Source organism: Lissotriton vulgaris, chromosome 3_1, assembly GCF_964263255.1.
Source record: "Lissotriton vulgaris chromosome 3_1, aLisVul1.2, whole genome shotgun sequence".
Classification (NCBI taxonomy): domain Eukaryota; kingdom Metazoa; phylum Chordata; class Amphibia; order Caudata; family Salamandridae; genus Lissotriton; species Lissotriton vulgaris.
Genome location: NC_141689.1, coordinates 258432121 through 258444975, shown reverse-complemented (window position 1 = coordinate 258444975; position 12855 = coordinate 258432121).

The following is a 12855-nucleotide window of genomic DNA, read 5'->3' as shown; positions in this document are numbered from 1 at the left end:
TATTTGTATAATGTTTTGTTTTACAATGATTAAGCTTGCGCAACTGTTTTAATGTACTGAATGAAATGCCCTGATTAAGTGTGATGTTTTTATAATATGCATGTTGTGCTTTTATGAGTCTATAACTCGAATAAAGCTTTTCTACTACTACTGATGACACATGTGAGCCCTGGTGCTATAGAACTGTCTGTTCGATTGACTGATTTGATACCTTGCTAATAGTAGTAAGTGCATTCTGTGATTACCAAAAGTAGTAAGTTTAGGATTTTGTCTTAAGTTAATTCTGTGTATTGGGCCCTAGGTGATTCGCATGCAAGATGCATAGACAATTTTACTGCTAGTTTAATCAGCAATAACTCAATACTGTGATCAAAGGGTTCAAGGCATTTATATATTCTGGCATTGAATTCTTTACTGAAGTAGGCAGCTGTGTGAGCTTGAAAACCAATGCTCATGGTGGGCTCCCAGTTCTTACTTTCGTCGACAGTAGCCCAATTTTCAATGATCTTGTAACTTGGCCACTGTTCTGCTTGGTTTCTGCAATAAGTACTAGCAGTTGTAGTAGAGCTTTTTAAAAGTGATAGCTGAAAAGTAGCTCTGACTTGGAATGTTCCATTTAGAAAAGATGTAACCGCTGCAATCCAAAGTGGACAGTTTAAACGAAACTCAGTCAACTGTTTATAATATTAAGGGTGCTCAGGGTGATCACCTCCTGTCCATTGAGGCGCAATTCAAAAAGCTGCAGTGAACCTTACATGTGTAAGGGTAGTAACTTGAGCACACCTGTAGGCAAAATCAATTGCAGAGAAGTAATGCGAATAAATCGTCAAAAGGTAGTAGAATAGTTTTTCTGATTTTTAATTCAGCCAGTAGAATTAGTCATATTTCATCATATGATTCAACATTCTGTTTGTAGGCGAATTCAGGTAGTAACAATGCGTTCAATAGTGTGTTCAATAGTGTCAAAATATATTCAAATCTTAATTTCATAGGAAACACCCCAATGCATTTCGAGCCATAGGCTATTCTTCAGGGGGCATGTGTTGTAAACAAAATGCAAGTAGCCATAACCGAACGCAGTGGTATTCTCGCAAGGAGAGGTGGGTCGATTATGGCTACTTGAATAATGAATCATATGATGAAATATGACCAATTCTACTGGCTGAATTAAAAATCAGAAAAACTATTCTACTACCCTTTGACGATTTATTCGCATTACTTCTTTTCAATTGATTTTGCCTACAGGTGTGCTCAAGTTACTACCCTTACACATGTAAGGTTCACTGCAACGTTCCATTTAGGACATATGGCTGCCTCATTTTCCAGGAACAGTTGTCCTTCAACAAAGGAAAACAGGAAGATGTCAAGTGGCAACGTTTTAGCAGGTGCGGCCAGCACAGGTAAGAGCAGTAGGGCAGGAGAGGGATGGGGCAGGAGATATCGACTTACGACAGGATAGGGAATAAAATATAAATAAAACCATTTACCTTGTGCTCGCTGCCTAGCCGACTGGCGAGCGCAAGGTAAGTAGTTTTATTTCTTTCTTTATTTTATTTTCCCTATCCCATCATATGTTGACTTCCCCGCAACTGCCCTGCCCGTCTGCCCTGCCCCACTGCCCCACTGCCCCACTACTCTTACCTCTACTGGCCACACCTGCGTATTAGCCAGCTTACTGTTTTATACACAGAACAGCTTATAATTTTGATGGGACTTCTAGCTGAACAGACTCCTGACAATGCTTTGTAATTTTTGTGATGGTCTCTATTGATTTGAATTTATTGGGAGTGTAGTGCTTAGGTGCATTGTGGGGAACATGACACCTTTTGTCGTGCACCTCCTAGGGGTTACTTATGCTGAATGCCAGCTCTAAGCAGGAAGGTTTGATGACCTGATTTCCTGATATCTGGACTTTGGCACCACAACCTTTATTAATATCACCATCTTTTTCAGCCACTTCTCATTCTGAATCTTTACCAGAAGTCACCTTTCGTTGGTGCTCAGACCACTAGAAAGCATGTTTGATTACCAAATTGGCTGATTGCCCTCCGTTTCCATGATCTGTTTCCAGCTCCCACTGTGCACTTCAGTACTTTGTACAGTGTGTGGTTTGTTCTTTCTATTTGTGCTGCAATCCTAAATTATGAATGAGGTCTTTGTACAGTACCAAACCCAGAGCATGGAGCCAGTGGCTGCTGCGGTTTGTTTTAATTGCAAGAAGATGGAGAAAGGTGGTGGCATTTTAGCAGAAAGTATATAGGTTATTTGTACTTCCTCTGTACCACTTTCAATATGTATATTGACAAGTTCTGCTTCATCTTGTGATGAATGCCATCAATTATCTCTGGAAGTTTCCTCTTGTCATGTCCCCCTTGACAACTCTTGGAGGTCTACTACACATCATCTTCTGAGGTGTCTTGGAGAAGATGAAAAACTGGACCTTCATTAAATGAGGAGGAGAGTTAGAAGAAGACATTGCTAATGTCAAAGCAGGCAGTGCCTCTTGTTCTACATTTTCTTTAAATGTGTTTGACCCTTCTTCCTGCTCTATTTGCTGGGACAATATTGGCTCACTCTCAGTCATGATTTCTGTCACTGCAGTACTAAGAGAAATCATTTTTGCAAACACACAGAAAGAAACGCTCATACTCCCTCACTCTCTGTTTTGAAAGTACTCAAATGTATTGGTTATTTTACAAAATATTGTATTTATTTTCTCTCTTAGTTCTCCTACCGATTTGCATTCCTCTCCCTTTCAGTTGCCTTTAAGGCCCCTCTCATGTACTCTGCTTGCCGTATATTGAATTTAAACATTTTATGCCAGCCTGATTGTTGGAAAATCTGAAACTAACACCTCCCCCCAATCTTACGGACCAAGCTACACCCCTGGCCAAAGCATTAACTGAAGAGTCCAATGTTACAACATGGCTTGATTGAGCAAGCACAATGTCAGTCTCTTGTTCAGTGTGGGATACTTCATGAATGTTACAGCTTATAACGCGAGAATGGGAAAGGACAATGGAACTCCTAATAATGCAAACAGAGGGTTGGTACCTAAGTGATTTTAGTGTGAACAATTGGAGTCTACACTGTCTGATGAGAGAGGCACTTTTACTAGGACTTTGAGAGGTTAAACCTCTATTCTTATTGCCTTTGATTCTTGCTGAGTAAGACTTTGGGGAAACACTCAAAAATTCCCCTCACCTAAGAAGACTCTTGACCAAACTTCTGCAATGCTGACACCTTCCTTCACTTCCCTCACTTCCTGTACTTTCTCGCATTTTCTGATTTTTCTGCAGTTCCCTGAATTTTGAGACTCCGTAGACTACTGAAACCATCCTCGTGGTTTAGACTATAACCTAGATGATTCTATATTTACTCATGTATAGAAGAGAAGATCAGAAACTCCTCTCTGAGTACCAGATCTTAATGCTAATCTTTTGTATTGCTGTGACTGAAATTCTTGTATGTTTAATACTGGTACATCTAAAATTCAACTGCAGGTTGGGTTTCCTAGTTGTTCTTCTAGACCTTTAAAGAATGGTGCTGAGATTTGTGTACCTTAACTTGATTCCTAATTTGCAATAAAACTTCTTAACTTTAGTCACTGATTCCTGGTCCTTAATGTGGAGCCGAATGGATTACACTGTTGTGAAATTGATTAATGTAATATTAACTCTCCTCACCACTCAGTCATAAAGAAAGGTCCATTGGAGGACGAATGGTAAGAAGGTTGGAACAAAATGTTGCAACAAATTAGTTGTGCGCAGGATGGATTTCTGCTGATGTAAGGGAGAAAGGGTGTACTATTTAGAAATTGTCCAGCCCCAGTCCAAAACCCTAAAAAAACCATGGTTCAGTCGAAGGATTGATGGAGTTCCAGCCATTTGGAAAAGGGTTGGAGTAGCGGAGAAGTGTGAGTATCAATAGGGTTGCACTTTGCAATTGCTTATGAATAGATTGCGGTATTTTTCAGTGGCTTTATTGTGTTCTGCAATGGTGATTTAAATTGTTGCGTGAATGTGGCGCTTAATGCAGAAAAGTTTAAGTGGTTATCAAATCCGTCATGGTCTAAGATCCTGGGATAGAGAGACTAAGAGTCAAGTTGTGAGTGTAGAAGACACTGGGTGTAGATGTCTACTGTGTTGTGGTGCTCAAATTAGACGTCGTTGGCAGCATTATTGAGATAGGGACTTTATCTTTGTGTAATTATAAGGTGTGGTTGGTATAGCTGATCTAAGCGCACAGGGAAGAACTGTATCAATCTGGATGAGATCTCGCTGGTCAAGGTTTCATTTGAAGTAAATTTCAGAGTAGGTCAGGAAGTGTTGACCCGAACCGGTTCTTGTGGTATGAAAATCTTTAATTTCATTAGAGAAGCAGAGAATTAGTTGTTGAAATTGCTTGTATTTTGTTTGTGCATGAATTTGCTGGGAGAAATGTGCTCGAGATATGTAAGGGAGGGTTAGCTGCTGCAAGGAGTGAGATTGATTTCACAGGGTGCCGCACTGTTATTGGCCGGTTGGTGTAAGGCTGTGCTGCGATTGGTTGAATACATCATAAAGAGTCGCACTGGTATTGGTTGTGGTGGGCAAACAGAGAATTGTGGAAGAGAAATAATTTCCTGCTTTCAACGAGAATTCATTTGTGAATTTTGCATATTTGGATTGAAAATGGAATTGTTTAAAGCACTACAAAGCCAAATGAAAGGAGATGTGACTGTGCCAATTAGAAAAGGGGAAGAGGTACCACCCGGAGGTACACCAGGTCATATTATGCAACAGAAGTGGGTCTTAACACATTTATTTGGCTTAAACAATGTCATTAGATCACTGAGAAAGATAGACCTTCAACATTTCCTCGTTATGGGACATTTCATTTGAGAATTATTGAACATTTAAGGAGTACATTATAGAACATGAAACACCCTTGTAAACCTACACAATATGAAGCACTTGATGCCTGGGAACATACAGCTAATCCTAGGTAGTGAGATTTCAAGGAAGGGACAAAAAAGCCATATGCACTTGTGTGGATGCGAGATGTGATGCAGAACGGAATCTTGGAGAACTTATATAATCAAGGGAGCTAGATTATATTCTGGATTAACAAGTGAGAAAGAAGGGAAAGGTAAACAAAAGGACAAGAAAAAGAAGACAGAAACAGATAATGCAGAGAAAGCAGCTGAGGACAGTGATAGTGATTCAAATGAGGACTTTATAATTGAGTTCACTACCACACAATGTAACTCAAACTCAAGGAGTGAGTAGTGTACATATGAGTGAGACTTTTGATGTTCCTATTGAACCAGTAAATCTCAATTCTAATCCAATAGGAGAAAGTTTAGGAATGGCATCCCCTTCAAATTCACTTGCTCTGAATGCACCATATGCACTGACTGTTACAATAGGTACTGTAGTTCCTTTGTATTGCCCTGGAATAGTGGGAAATACTACGCAAATTTTGTCTGTTCCTACTGGAATGAGTACCTTAGGTAGCAATCATGTGGGCTCGACAATGAGACCAATTCCTCAAGCACCTTTGGTCCCAACACAAGGGAATATCCCATATGCTTGAATCAAACAGGATTTGACCAGAATGGAAGTTTTCCCCCACAATTGCCACCCTTTTTCATGACTAACACTAACGTTAATAATAGTACCCCCAGGCCAGGAACGCTTATGGGTTTGCTAAACTTTGACATGTCCCTTTTTAATTCACGGCCTGATGTAAATCATGGGTACAGTTGAACACTGGCTATAGTAGCAAACCATTCAAAAGTTCCTCAAAGGGCCAAAGAGAAAAGTGATCATAGGTTGGTGGGGAATTTAGCAGTATTCACTCTAAATTTGCAATATAATTGGAAATTATGCATATTCATTGGAAAATCCCCATCAGGCATAAATTATGTGGGAAGCAGTGAATGTGATAATACCGCAGAGGAATATATTCATGGTTTATCAAAATTCATGATCTTAAACCATTGTCAGCCATTTTTGGTGGAGACAAAATTGAAGTCGACACACCAAGAATTGAAAGGTTTTCCACCAAGTTGATGCAATATCACTTTTATGTTTTCATATTCAAGGTGTGAAAAAATGTGAGAGCAGATTATTTGTCTAGATATTTTTTGTGAAAGAGAAGTTATGGATGGTAAGTTGCGAGGTCCAGTTTTTTGATTGCATCTATTGATCTCAACGAGATGTGAGCAGTGATGGGGAAGAGTGGAGGAAGGAAGTGAATGATGATACAGTAATGAAAAAGGCTTTAAATTTTGTTGTGCAGACATGACCCAGCAAGAGGAGTCTGGAATATGGCTGCCAGCCATTTTAGAATGTTAATTCTGAGTTGTCTGTGGAGGATGGCATGTTGGTTCTGGGAGGCAAGTTGGTTTCCCCAGTTGGTGTGCAATGTAGACTGATTAAGACTGTCCCTGAAGGGCACTACGGAAGTCAAACTTTATGACGGCCATCCGTGGGCAGAAAGGATGATTTGGTCATCAGTCAGTGTATTGTTTGTGCAAATGCAGAAAAGGCTCTGAAGGTCAGTGTCCCGCTTCTGGCTCCTTTTGAGTACCCATCTAGACCATAGGAGAATATTGGTATTGATTTAGTGGGGACTTTTAAATCTTGGCCTAGTCGTTCCAAATTTGCATGGCCAAAAGTGTTGTGGAATTGTTAAAGTATGTGCTTCTACACGAAGGCTTTCCCCAATTTTAGGTTTTGGATAACAGGGTGCAGTTTGTGAGTGATGATATGGAACAGTTTCTGAAGTCAGGTGATATCAAATATTTGAAGAGTTCATTGTATCACCGACAAACCAACTGACTTGTTGAGTGCATGAATCAGCTGGTTGTTCAGTGTGTGCAGTGGGTGGTTGTTCAACAAATGCGTTGTGAGCAACACTGTATGGACTGTGTCATGGTTTTACCATGTTAGCCGGCATTTATTAACAAAGGTATCTTCTTTTGAATTGCTGAGAGGCAGTTCGTCTGTCCAGGTAGGATTGCAAGATGCGTAAAGTTGGGTGTGATTCTTTTTTTTTATTTTTTTTTATTATTACCCTGAATGGATACAGAGGGCCCGATTCACAGAACTAACTTAAGACAAAATACTAAACTTACCACCATTTTGGTATTCACAGAAGTCACTTACTCATTTTGGTATTCACAGAAAGCACTTACTCATTTCGGTATTCACAGAAGTTAGGATACCTAAGTTTAGGACACCTAAATGCCTTCTGTGAATACCGAAAGTCTTAAAGTTAGGATTTTTCTCAATTTAGTAGTAGTAAAGTTAAGGCTCCTAACTTTAGGACTCCTAAATGCCTTCTGTTAATACCGAAAGTCTTAAAATTAGGATGTTTCTCAATTTAGTAGTAGTAAAGTTAGGACTCCTAACTTTCGGACTCCTAAATGCCTTCTGTGAATACCAAACGTCTTAAAATGAGGATTTTTCTCAACTTTACTACTACTAAACTGAGAAAAATCCTAATTTTAAGACTTTCGGTATTCACAGAAGGCATTTAGGAGTCCTAAAGTTAGGACCCCTAACTTCTGTGAATACTGAAATGAGTAAGTGTCTTCTGGGAATGTCAAAATGAGTAAGTGCCTTTTGTGAATACCAAAATTGTAGTAAGTTTAGGATTTTGTCTTAAGTTAGTTTTGTGAATCGGGCCCCATATTTGGATGTGAGGGACACGATTTCCTCCATAGCCTCAATCGGGTCGGATGTAATAACCGCGATATCATCGGCATATGCCAAAACTTTTGTCACGTATTGATCACAAATAATTGGATTGAGGGATTGTGTTGGACAGGCCACATGAAGGGCCGCTCTCCCCCTGCCCAACCCGGCCCGAGCCCGGTCACACAGGTACCACACACCACCATTGCACGTCCTCCGTCCCCTCAGGGACCCCTGCCTTCGAACATATCGACCTCGTGGACCCGATCCACTGCTGGCCCGCGCGCCCATCCTGGGCGCCATCTTGGACACTCCACCACGAGGCCGCCTGGCCCCCGATCGACCTCAACCCTGGGCCTGGCCAGGCCTCAGACATCTCGGCACCACCATCCACCCAGGAGGTGAGCGGGCTACTTGGCAAGTCAATGGGAGAAAGAGGTGTCGATGGCTCTCCCCGCCAAGTGCCGCTCGCCCATCGCCTCCCCGGGCGCTGGCCCCACCCCCCTGCTGGGTGTCTGGACTCCCCCATCCCGGACCTCCCGACCTCCAAGTGCGAGGGTCCGGACATCAAAGAACACCAGCCCTATAACTGGGGCAGCTCCAGAGCAGGAAGGCAGTTGTATCTTGGAGTCGAGAGACGTAAAGAAGAACTCATCCTTGACGGACTACTGGCGCTGCCGTAGCTCTGCCTTGTGCACCATCGCCCTGCCTGCTGGTGCTGCCGCAACCTTCGTAACCTTCGTAATCCTTCATCGTCGTCGGGACCTGCTGGCGTGGCCGCGGACCGTTTACAACCATCATCTTCATCGGGACCTGCTGGCTCCGCCGCGGACCGTCGTTTCCTTCGTCCATCTCGGGACCTGCTGGCTCCGCCGCGGCCCGATCATCTAGAACGCTGAGCTCGAGGATTGAGAGCTATTTCCATCTTTTGGTAACCAAGACTGTCCCGCTACCCTTTCCCCAAACCAGAGACCAGAATCGAGGGGACCCCTGAGTCCAGACCTCCTTGTACCATTTTATCGTACTTTAAGAATCGCCTATAAAATCTCGTTGAACCTTATCCTTGTGTGGTGTCCGTCTGTGGGGGGTAAGTTACTTGTCTGTACGGTCACTGGAGTCGGCTCTCCCTGGAGACCGCTCCCTTTATCCTCGGCCGACCCTCCCGGTCCGTCTAACATTGGTGGCAGCGGCGGGATCCGAATCACCGCATAATCGTACAGACAGTAGCTCACCCCACGACGAAATCAAGATGACAACTAAAGAAAGCGGATCCACCGAGAAATTCCAGATGGAGAAATTGGACGAGTACAACCATCGTGAACTAAAACAATTCTGCATCGAACTAGGTATCGCTACCACCGGACTAAGTACCAAAGACGATTTCAAGCATGCCCTAGAGTCTTGGGCAGAGACCGGGGTCGCCGGAACCCCCGATCGAAGCATCGCAGCAAAAACCACCATGGCTCCTGAAGAGCAAAGAACGGGTCTCTCGCAAGACGAGATCCAGGAACGAGAAAAAACCCGACTACACGAGCTAGAAATGGCTCGGCTCAAAATGGACGTTGAACTTAAGTTGGCCGAACAGAAAATAAACTTAGAGCACCTGCGTCTCCGAGAAGAAAGAGAGGAGAAACAGAGACAAAGGGAGCTCGAGGAAAAGAAACTGGCATATGAACACGAGCGACGACTAGCTGAGATTGATTTACGCAAGCAGAATAAAGAAATAGGGGTGTCCGAGCAACCCCACACCCCAGGGACAACGGAGAAAAAGGTACACATCCCCAAGGATGTCGTTCGAGAATACTTCCGAGAGGACGACATCCAGCAATGGTTTAAAGCCTACGAAATCGCTATGACTGCACACCGGATCGATAGAAACGACTGGGGAGCCGGCCTATGGGGGAGATTCCTCAATGAGGGCCGCGACACCCTGCTACAGCTCCCGGACCACCAGATGACCTCCTATGACCATATGAAAGCTGCCCTCCTCACCCGCTATGGCCTCACACCCGAAATGTACCGTCAGCGGATCCGAGACTGCACCCGCATCCCGGGTACAACTTGGGTGGACTATGTAACCTACTTTAGCCGAGCCTTCGAGGGCTGGATCAAAGGAAGCAAGGTTACAACCTACGAACAACTGTTCAATCTCATGGTATGGGAGCACCTATCGAACAATTGCTTTATTGAACTCCGCCAACACCTCCTCGACAGCAAGTTAACCGATCCCCGGCAGCTCGCAGCCGAAGCTGACCGATGGGAAATCACCAGAGTGGGCCGGAATGGGTCCTACGAACAGAACCGGAACAACAATGGTCAGCACCGTCCCCGAGGAGGAGGAGGAGGCCAAGGACGCGGAAGAGACAACGCTCCGGTCGCCCCCGCGGTCAGCACCACCCCCCCGGCCAACCGGGGCAGCGCCCCGGCGCGACCGGGATACCGAGCCAATGTTACTTGCCATCGATGCCAACGAGTCGGCCACTATGCCAACGATCCAAATTGCCCACAGTACCAGAGCCCAAGACCCCGCCAGGTGGCTGCTGCTGCCCTGGGGGAAGAACAGATCTCCGAGGAGCAAGAAGAATATGAGCAAGAGCATCAGGAATGGGAGCCAGCCGCCATGGCTCTAGCCTGCTTAGGGGGGAAAGACATGGTCCCGCGGGTCCCCCTACCCGCTAATACCCAGAAGTACAGCCAATGGGTGAGCATCAATGGACGCCGGGCTGAAGCCCTTCGTGACACTGGGGCCAGTGTAACAGCCGTCCGCTGTCACCTGGTGACCCCGGAACAGTATCTACCGAACATTCTCTGCCCTGTACGTTCAGCCGATAACTCGGAAAGTCTGTGTCGGATGGCCTGCGTCCCTTTCGAATGGGGGGGGGTCTCCGGCATGTTGAAAGTCACGGTCCGAGACGATGCCCCCGTAGATTGCCTCCTGGGGAATGACCTTGAAAGCTCCCCGTGGGCCGCCGTAGAACGAAGAGAACACCTGGGGATGTTAGGCGTCCCGGACTGGGCGTGCGTCACCACCCGGTCCATGGCCGCCCGTGCCAGCCCCCGCCCAGAGGAACCCGAATGGCCGGCGCCACCGCCTCCGGTCGCCCCAGCCGAAACCACCGACCGTGACGTCCCCCCAGAACAAGCTCAACCTCCAGACCTCACTAACCTCGACCAGTGGCCTCAAGAGGGGGGGCCCACGCAAGAACAATTTCGCCAAGAACAGAAGACCTGTCCCTCCCTCGAGGGACTCCGCCAGCAAGCGCTCGCCCAAGGCGCAGGGGATACCTCCGGCACTCACTGGGTCTACTGGGACAATGACCTGCTGTACAGTGAGCAAAGAATCGCGGAGCTGGGGGCCAGCCGAGTGCTGGTGGTGCCCCTCCGTTTTAGAGACTTTCTGCTAAACCTGGCCCACGATGTCCCCCTGGCGGGACACCTGGGTCAAGATAAAACCTACAGTCGTCTGGTGACCCACTTCTTCTGGCCCAAAATGAGGAACGATGTACACCAGCATTGCCGATCTTGCCCCACGTGCCAAGCCAGTGGAAAGAGCGGCCGCAAACTAAAAGCCCCCCTGCAACCTTTTCCCGTGGTCACCACCCCGTTCGAGAGGGTCGGGATAGACATCGTGGGGCCCCTGGACCCGCGCACATAACAAGGTCATCGGTTCATCCTGGTGCTAGTGGACCACGCCACCCGCTACCCCGAGGCTGTTCCCCTGCGAACTGTGACAGCCCCGGTAGTCGGCCGGGCTCTAATGGGGATCTTCTCCCGTGTGGGCTTCCCCCGAGAAGTCGTCAGCGACAGAGGCACGAACTTTATTTCTAAATATATGAAGTCCCTCTGGCAACAGTGCGGGGTTACCTACCGATTCACGACCCCCTATCACCCTCAAGGAAACGGACTCGTTGAGCGGTTCAACCGCACGCTCAAAGGGATGATCGGGGGGTTGGAAGAACCCCTCCGTCGCCAGTGGGATGTACTGCTGCCGTGCCTCCTCTTCGCATATCGAGAGGTTCCCCAGAAGTCCCTGGGCTTCAGCCCGTTTGAACTGCTATATGGACATCCAGTGCGGGGGCCGCTCAGCCTAGTCAAAGAGGGCTGGGAGATGCCCCCTCTAAAGAACCCACCAGATGTCTTCCGGTACCTCCTAACACTCCGCAACCAGACCCGGCGGTTCAGAGAGCTGGCAAAAGCCAACCTAGAGGCCAGTCAAGAGGACATGAAAAAGTGGTATGACCGGAATGCCTCCTCCATCGAATTTGAACCTGGGCAACAGGTATGGGTGATGTCCCCCACCGAACCCTGCGCCCTGCAAGACAAGTGGACGGGGCCCTTCAAAGTAGTCGAGCGCAAGGGTCCTGCCACCTATCTCATCGACATGGAATCTTCCCGGAACCCCCTCCGGGTCCTCCACGCTAACAGACTGAAACCCCACTTTGTGCGCTCCGAACTCGGCCTCCTGATGGCCACCGACAATGGGGTTGAAGAAGACTCCGAGCCCCTCCCTGACCTCCTACGGACTCAGGAGAAAGACGGCTCCGTGGATGGGGTCCGACTCTCGGAGGCCCTCACCCGAGAGCAACACCAGGAGTGTCGAGTCCTCCTGTCACAGTTCGCCAACCTGTTCTCCCTCACCCCAGGGGTCACTTCCTGGTGTGTGCACGATGTGGACACGGGGGACAGCCCCCCTATCCGCCACCGGGCCTACCGCGTGCCAGATCGGGTACGGGCCTGCATCCAGGAAGAGGTAGCCAAAATGCTCACACTCGGGGTCATCGAGCCCTCAGACAGCCCCTGGGCCAGTCCTGTAGTACTGGTCCCCAAAGCGGCCGCCCCTGGCACCCCACCGGAACTCCGGTTCTGCGTCGACTACCGGGGCTTGAATGCGGTCACCAGAACAGACGCACATCCCATCCCCCGGGCGGATGAACTAATCGACCGCATGGGAGCTGCCCGCTACCTCAGCATTTTCGACCTGACGGCGGGCTACTGGCAAATCGGCCTCACACCCCGGGCCCAAGAACGTTCTGCCTTTTCCACCCCCGATGGGCATTACCATTTCAAGGTCATGCCCTTCGGCATGAAAAATGCCCCAGCAACATTTCAGCGGCTCGTCAATCAGGTCCTGGCGGGGCTCGAAGGGTTCAGTGCCGCCTACCTAGACGAC